Source organism: Equus caballus, chromosome 17 (assembly GCF_041296265.1).
Source record: "Equus caballus isolate H_3958 breed thoroughbred chromosome 17, TB-T2T, whole genome shotgun sequence".
Classification (NCBI taxonomy): domain Eukaryota; kingdom Metazoa; phylum Chordata; class Mammalia; order Perissodactyla; family Equidae; genus Equus; species Equus caballus.
The window spans coordinates 34,575,110-34,583,910 of record NC_091700.1 but is presented as its reverse complement, the minus strand read 5'-3'; the positions used below and the strand labels follow the sequence as shown (position 1 = coordinate 34,583,910).

At 36.0% G+C, this 8,801-nt stretch overlaps 1 pseudogene; it reads left to right on the top strand.

The window, feature by feature from the left end:
- The first annotated feature begins 5,005 nt into the window (after positions 1 to 5,005).
- LOC100066321 (thioredoxin-dependent peroxide reductase, mitochondrial pseudogene) lies at positions 5,006 to 6,716 on the top strand (annotated as a pseudogene).
- Positions 6,717 to 8,801: the final 2,085 nt, after the last annotated feature.

Genomic DNA, 8,801 nt, shown 5'->3' with positions numbered 1-8,801 from the left:
CCATTTAATATTCTGTAAGGGACCTGAAAAAATGCATACACATAAAAATACACTCAGGAATTTCCTTTAAGAATTGATTAGACATCTCAGAAAACTCTGACCTCAATGTTTCCCTGTGTACATCTCTCTCTAGCACTACATTTATTGTTTTCTTTCTGAAATTGCATCATCATACGGTTTTTAGTCAAACTGCATTTAGCAAGACTTACCAAATCTGTTCTTTCTATTTTTTCTCAGCATTCTCTGGGCATAGCCTTTGGGTGATAATTGCATCTTTTCTACATAAGGCATATTGCAAGCTCAGTCTGACAGGAATTTATTTATAAGGTCCAGTTAAATGTTGGGATGAAAGTCTTCAAAAGTTAAAGGTTAAGTATCACAGTTTCCTTAGGGAGACAAAATGTATTAAGGATATGTAACGCCAGCATGAGGCAGAATTCGAGCAATGCCTTCTCAGGACAATGTGCTAGAGGATAAGAGGAAACGTGTTCAAGAGACAGTCACTAGACCAGTTTGGCTGAAGCACAATGTGCCTATAGGGGCTGTCAGAGACAAGATGATTAAAACGGGATGAGTCCAGGTTGCCACAGGCCTTAAATACTGTGCTTAGAAGTTTGAACTTAGACTGTTCATTTATTTTCTAAGTGGAGGAATAATATGATCAGTTGTAGGCTTTTAAATCAGAATCCACTGATGAATTAAGTGAGAGTCAAAATAAGAATCTCTTCTTTCCCTCATTGGCCCTGCAGTACCTTTACTTTTTCTCATCCTCACTGTTTTCCAAGGTCTTCAAATGAGAGCCCCATAAAAATTGGCTCTTTTGTCAGCCCTTCAAGTCTCTCTCTACAGCGCACACTGTAGAACAAGGTTCTAAAAGAAAAAGATGCAGTGGGTTAGGCTCTCTACTAAAAAATATTAAAGCTCTCTGTAGGTAAGACAGAGGCAGGGTGAAGGAGAGCAGCATAGAGGCCCTCATGCAGCCAGCAGGGCATAAGGACAGGCTGCATGCCACTGGAACCATGACATCTGTGATCAAGGAGACAGTAACTTTGAAAGCCCATTATTTAAAAAAAAAAAAAAAGTTGAAGGTTACATAGTACTAAATAACAAGGCTATAGCTTATGAATTATTTTTTGGATAATTTTTCTGTAAAATTTGATTACTTTTTGCTAACACCTTGTTGAGTAAATATTTGAGATAATAATTGTAGCAAGGGTAAAGCAGAAAAAAACTTCTAAAGGTATTTTACTGAAGGGAGCCATAATTGGGCAGAAAGAGTTTCGGGCTGGGAGGCAGACAGTTTGAGTTTCTGGTTTTAATTCTGAATTATCTTTGGGTAGCTTTAAGCAACATGTCATGCTCAGTTACTTCTATAAAGAGGAAAAACAGGATGAGATATGGGGACACTATTGATCTCTGAGATCTCTTTTACTTAGAAGGGCAACAAATTCTAGGCTTTTATGAGACTAAAGCCTCAAGCACTTTAACATTTTTGGAATTTTTAACTGCTTGATGTTATCTCCATATGAGAGAAAGGAACGTCTCAGTACAACATTGTATTATTTCACTAATTTTGATGTTTTCTTGTCGATTTCATAATTTTTAAAAGAAACTTTATATTTTTAAAGTTTACTGAGCACAAGTTTGTCTTAGTTCCTTTTGAAGTGAATCAAGTGTTTCTCTATTATTCTAAATTATCTGGAAATTCCTGGAAGAATTTCTGCGACATATAGCATGGTATTCCTTGCATTCTATCGGGGTACAGCATTCCTTCTGAAGATGAACAATCCATGCAGCCGCTGCCTCCTCGGTGTTTCTCCTTTAAGAAAGGAACATGGGTAGTTGTTTGCTGTCCTTGTATAAGTATTTAGAACAAAAGGACAACAGGAACAACATTTCACTTTTTTTTAACAGACTTTATTTCTTACAGCAGTGTTAGGTTCACAGCAAAATTGAACAGAAGGTGCAGAGATTTTGCATAAACTCCCTGCCCCTGCACATACATAGCCTCTCCCATCAGCAACATCACCCACCAGAATGGTACGTTTGTTATAACTGATGAACCTACATCAATACATCCTTACCCAAAACCCATAGTTCACATTTATGGTTCACCATTGGTAGTGTACATTCTATGGGTTTGGATAAATGTCTACAACATGTATCCACCACTATAGAACCATACAGAGTAGTTCCACTGCTCTAAAATCCTCTATGCTCTGCCTGTTCATCCCTCCCTGCCCGCTGACACCTGGAAACTACTGATCTTTTTACTGTCTCCATAGTTTTGCCTTTTTCCAGAATGTCATATAGTTGTAATCATACAGTATGTTGCCTTTTCAAACTGGTTGCTTTCGCTTAATAATATGTGGTTAAGTTTCCTCCATGTCTTTTCACGGCTTGATAACTCATTTCTTCTTAGCTCTGAATAATAATGCCTTATCTGGATGTACCAGAGTTTATTTATCCATTCATCTACTGAAGGACATCTTGGTGCCAAAGCGGTGAGTGCCAAACTTTAACCACTAGGCTGTCAGGGCTAGCTCCCCATTTTTTAATTGGGTGGTTTGTTTAATTATTGTTAAGCTTTGAGAGTTCTTTGAATATTTCGAATAACAGTTCTTTATCAGATATGTATTTCATAAATATTTTCTCTCAGTCTATAGCTTGTCATATCATTCTCTTGACATTGTCTTTCACAGAGAAGAAAGTTTTAGTTTTAATGAAGATCAGCTTATCAATTATTTCTTTCATGGATCCTGCCTTTGGTGTTGTATCTAAAAAGTCATCACCGAACCCAAGGTCATCTAGATTTTCTTATACATTATCTTCTAGGAATTTTATAGTTTTATTTTTTACATTTAAGTTTGTGATCCATTTTGAGTTAATTTTTGTGAAGGGCATAATGCTTGTATCTAGATTCATTTTTTTGCACGTGTATCTATAGTTGTTCCAGCATCTTTTGTTGAAAAGATGATCTTTTCTCCATTGCGTTGCCTTTACTCCTTTGTCAAAGATCAATTGACTATAGTTATGGAGATTTATTTCTGGGATCTCTATTTTGTTACATTGATCTGTCTATTCTTTCACAAATAACACATTGTCTTGATTATTATAGCTTTATAACAAGTCTTGAAGTTGGGTAGTGTCAGTCCTCCAACTTTGTTCTTCTTGAATATTGTATCGGTTATTCTGGGTCTTTTATCTCTATATAATTTCTGGATTCAGTTTGTCTATATCCACAAAATAACTTGCTGGGATTTTGTTTGGGATTACGTTGAGTCTACAGATCAAGCTGGGCAGAACTGATGTCTTGACAATATTGACGTTTTTTTCCCATGAACATAGAATATCTCTCCACTTATTTAGGTCTTTTTTGATTTTATTCATCAGAGTTTTGTAGTTTTTCTAATGTAATCTTGTATATATTTTGTTAGATTTATACCCAGGTATTTTATTTTTTTTTGGTGCTAAAGTAAGTAGTATTGTGTTTTTAATTTCAAATTCTACTTGTTCATTGCTCGTATATAGGACAATAATTGACTTTTGTATATTAACCTTGTGTCCTGCAACCTTGCTATAATTGCTTATCAGTTCCAAGATTTTATTTCATTGATTTTTTTGGATTTTCTACATAGATGTTCATGTCATCTGAACAAGGACAGTTTTATTTCTTTCTTCCCAATGTGTATACTGTTAAATTCCCTTTCCTCTATTATTGCATTAGCTAGGACTTCCAGTACAATGTAGTAAAGGAGTGATGAGAGGGGATATCTTTATGTCTTTATCTTGTTCTTGATCTTAGTGGTAAAGTTTTGAGTTTCTCATCATCAAGTGTGATATTGGTTGTAGATTTCTTGTAGATGTTCTTTGTCATCTTGAGGAGGTCACCTCTATTCCCAGTTTTTACCATGAATAGGTCTTGGATTTTGTCAAATGCTTTTTTTGCATCTATTGTTATGATCATGTGCTCTTTCCTCTTTAGCTGGTTAAGGTGATGGTTTACATTTATTGATTTTCAAATGTTGAACCAACCTTGCATACCTAGGGCAAATGCCATATAGTGATGGTGTATAATTCTTTGTATACATTGTTGGATCTAATTTTCTACTATTTTGTTGAAGATTTTTGCATCTATGTTCGTGGGAGATATTGGTCTGTAGTTTTCTTTTCTTGTAATGTCTTTGGTTTTGGTATTAGGTTAATGCTGGCTTGACAGAATGATTTAGAAAATAGTCCCTCTGCTTCCATCCTCTGGTAAAGCTTGTAGAAAATTTGTATAGTTTTTTCCTTAATTGTTTGGTAGAATTCACCAGTGAACCCATCTGGATTTGATACTTTCTGTTTTGGATGGTTATTAATTATTGATTCAATTTCTTAAATGGATATAGGCCTATTTATATGGTCTATTTCTTCTTGTGTGAGTTTCAGCAGATTGTGTTTTTCATAGAAATGGTCCATTTCACCTATGTTATCAAATTTGTGGACATAGAGTTATTCATAGTATTCTTTTATTATCCTTTTGATCTCCATGGGATCTGTAGTGATGTCTTCTATTTCCATTCCTGATATTAGTCATTTGTGTTCACTCTCTTTTTTCCTTAGCTTGGCCAGAGGCTTATCAATTTTATTGATCTTTTTAAAGAATTGGCTTTTGATTTCAATGATTTTCTCTATTAATTTCCTATTTTTAATTTCATTGATTTCTGCTCTAATATTTATTATTTCAATTTTTTTGCTTACTGTATATTAATTTGCTCTTCCTTTTCCTTGTTTCCTATGGTGAGACATTAGATTATTGTTTTTATATCTTTCTTCTTTTATAGTATATGCATTTAATGTTGTATATTTCCCTCTAAGCACTGCTTTTGCTGCATCTCACAAATTTTGATAAGTTGAGTAGCATTTTACATTAAAAAAACTTTTTTTCTACATAAAGGCTAGCACAGCGGCTAGCCAATTGTAGGCATTCAATTAACATTTGTTAAATTCTTCAATTGCGTGTATGAGTGAGTGAATGAATGAATAAGTGCCTCAAAAACTTACTGCTTTTCTTATCTATGAAAAATTCTGAAAGGTTACAAAGAATTGATCACAACTAGTATACATCCTGCAATAAAAGATGGTATATTATTTTCATCATTGACTTAGAAAACTAAGATCCAGAAACATCTTAGCAAACCAAAAAAAAAAAAAAGAAAAGAAAAAAAGAAACCCACAAACAATTTCAAAGTCAGAGCACTTCCTCATTAAACAAATTCATGTACCCTTGGCGATTGCTTTAGTTAAAATACTATCATTTTGACATTTGTTGATGTTTAATATGGGAAGCTGAAATCTTAAATCCTGTGGGTTGAGGGGTATATGCAATTTCACATTTGTAGCAAAATAAAGCAGGCACATTATTGTCTAATATATCTGGATATTCATGTTCCTCAATTCATGAATTTTTGTTAAAGTATGGAAATTAGTCCTACTGCTTGACATCAATGTTAAAAATATATTTAAAATATTTAAATTTTATAATGTTTTCCATAATAGTATTCATAAAAATTTATATAATGTACTATAAAACATTTTTGCTAAGAAGGTTTTTTTGGTGAGAAAGTTTGGCCCTGAGATAACATCTGTTGCCAATCCTCCTCTTTTTCCTTGAGGAAGACTGTCACTGAGCTAACATTTGTGCCAATCTTCCTCTATTTTATGTGGGATGCCACCACAGTGTGGCTTGACAGTGGGTGCTAGGTCTGCTCCCAGGATCCGAACCTGCAAACCTCAGGCCTCTGAAACAGAGTGCACAAACTTAACCAGTATGCTGCCGGGCTGGCCCCACTAAGAAGATTTGTAATTTATAATATTCAAGATAGGTTAATTTCAGTGTCAAAGAACTCCAAAGTTCAAGTGGCTTAACACAATAGTGTCTCATCTTCTTCTCCTGCTGCAGAAAAGATAATGACACTGTGGGAAATACTCTGAGTCTTGGTGGCAACCAGTAAGCACCAGTTCTTGGGAGCATTTCTGCTTCTGCCACCCTTAGGCCTGATACTTCTGGAAGAAAGCGATTGATTGACAAACATATAGTGATCTTGTTCTGGTCAAGCAAAATTTACCTTTAGCACCAGTTCCTCAGATCATGCTCCTGCTGTCAGCCAGTGTGGACCCTCTTTTAGTGGAATAGCTGATGTCAATGGAGAATTCAAAGAACTAAGCTTTCATGACTTTAAGGGGAAATATTTGGTGCTTTTCTTTTATCCTTTGGATTTCACCTTTATGTGTCCTACAGAAATTGTTGCCTTTGGTGATTAAGCCAATGAGTTTCATGATGTGAACTGTGAAGTTGTTGTAGTTTTGGTGAGTTCTTTCTTTGCCATCTTGACTGATAAATATACAAAGGAAGAAAGGCAGTTTGGGCCACAAGAACATTGCAGTCTTGTCAGATCTGACTAAACAAAAATTTCCTGAGACTACAGTGTGCTGTCCCTGAGAGGTCTTGCACTAAGAGGTCTCTTCATGACTGACCCCAGTGGAGATATGAAGCATTCGAGTATGAATATCCTCCCAAGGCCAAAGCATAGAAGAAACCTTCTGCTTGGTGAAGGCATTCCAGTGTGTGGGGGCCATAGAGAAGTCTATCTTGAAGCTGGACACTGGATTCTCCTACAATCAAGCTGAATCTAACTTCTTTCCAGGAATTTTTAGAAAAGGTAAATCAGTAGCTCATTCCATGTGCACCTGAAGCTTCTCATACCAGAAAAAGGACTACAGGTGTACCCCGCTTTTAGCATTTCAAAAATAATTACTGATAGATGGCAAAAAATCACTTATCCTTGTATTCATAAATATTACTCTAAATGTTTTGCTTTTGCAACATTGGCTAAGGCTTTTTAGCTCAGTTAGTTGCTAATATAAGGAGTCTTCTATTGGTAACCTCTTAGGGATTTGCATTTTGAAATCATTGAAGTCCTCAATGTAAAGTACATAATACAAAATAAACATTTTAAAAAATGTCTCCCCTCTTTCTCCCATCACAGTCCAGTGCAGAAGGACAAAGCTTCGGCTGCTTGCCTTTATCCAGAAACTCAGGCTCCCCCCTCTGTGCCTCTGCACTCTAGAGTCTCAAGATCCTATCTAGTCATCTGGACGGGGGGAAAAGATGTGGAGGATCTCATCAAGGTTTTACAGCCAGGTGATCTTCATCTCCAACTTCGCAGAAATCTAATCACGTGATTCATACTCTCTAAAATTTGAGAACAACAGTCCTTATGCTGTTGTACAGACTGTATTGCATCCTCTCCAAAATTCATAGGTTGAGGGCCTCACAACAAAGGTGACTGCATTTGGAGATAGGATCATTAAGGAGGTAATTAAGGTTAACCGAAATCATGAAGGTGGGGTCCTAATCCAATAGGACTGGTGTCCTTATAAGAGGAGGAAGAGAAACCAAGGATGTGCACAGACAGAGAAAAGACCATGTGAAGACACAGGGAGAAGGCGACTGTCTGAAAGCCAGCGAAAGAGAAAAAACAAATGTGCTGACACCTTGATCTTGGAATTCCAGTCTCTAGAACAGTGAGAAATAAATTTCTGTTGTTTAATACCCAGTATATGGTACTTTGTTATGGCGGCCCTAGCAGATTAATACTCTTTGTTACCTTAGTCACTCAGAAAACTATGTATTGTCCTAACAAAAATTTTTTGACTTCCCCTTGTATATTTCATAAATTCTTATCTTTCCTTCTATTTCTACTACTACCTTATTTATAAGTCTTGTTCCATATCTGTCCCATATGCAACCTGACATTCTGCCAATCAATGCCAGGCTGCTAGAAAATTCTGTCTAAAATGTATATGTAATCATATCTCCTTATAGCTTACCACTCTGTCAATCAATACCAGGCTGCCAGAAGGTTCTGTCTAAAATGCATACGTGATCATATCACTTTGTAGCTTAAAATTCTTCATTGGCTACCTAGACTTTTAAATAAAATCCAAATAACCAAGTACAGGTATCATGACCTCACGATCAAATACATGCCTGCCCACTTCATGTCATTTTCTATCGCCTCCACAAATAACCCATGTGCCAGCCCTGTAAAACTGCCTGACATTCCCTGAACACAATCACTATTTTTTACCTTCTAGATGTTATCTTCACAAGGGAAATCTCTCCATTTCTGTACTTGACTAGTTCGTACTGGTCCCAAGGCTCAGCTTAGGTTTAATCCCCTGGAACATCATCTCTGAATTGCATTCTCCTCCCAAAGTTCTGATTTAGATCTCCCTTCCTTGAGTTTCAGTAGTAAGGTCTATTCTAACACTTCCCATATTTCTTCAGTGTTTTTAGCTGCTTTCCTTACAGACTGCAGCCTTTCTAAGGGCAGGGATTCTGTCTTTCAGAATAAATACCGAATAAATATTTTTTGCATGCGTGCTTGCATAAATCCATGATCATTTATTTGTGCATCCATGGCTTTTAATCAAAAGGAAAAATTCACTACAGAGATGGAAATAAAGCTCCATCAAATTATAGGGATAAATCCATTCAGATATCCAGCACTTTTATTCAGGTTGTCTTTGGTTGGATTTCAAAACCTCAAACAAAGATTTATTACCACCTGCTTTCCTTGGAGCATAATAATTCATGTTTGTGTTGGAAGTTACTGTATCATTTTCTTTGAAGAAGCCAAATTCATTCATCCATCTCATTGGGCGACTCCATGAACGGAGAAAGTAGGAGTGTGTGGTCTATGTGATTTTTTGTAAAGCGAGTGGTGTGTTTTGTTAAATATCACATCCACTAC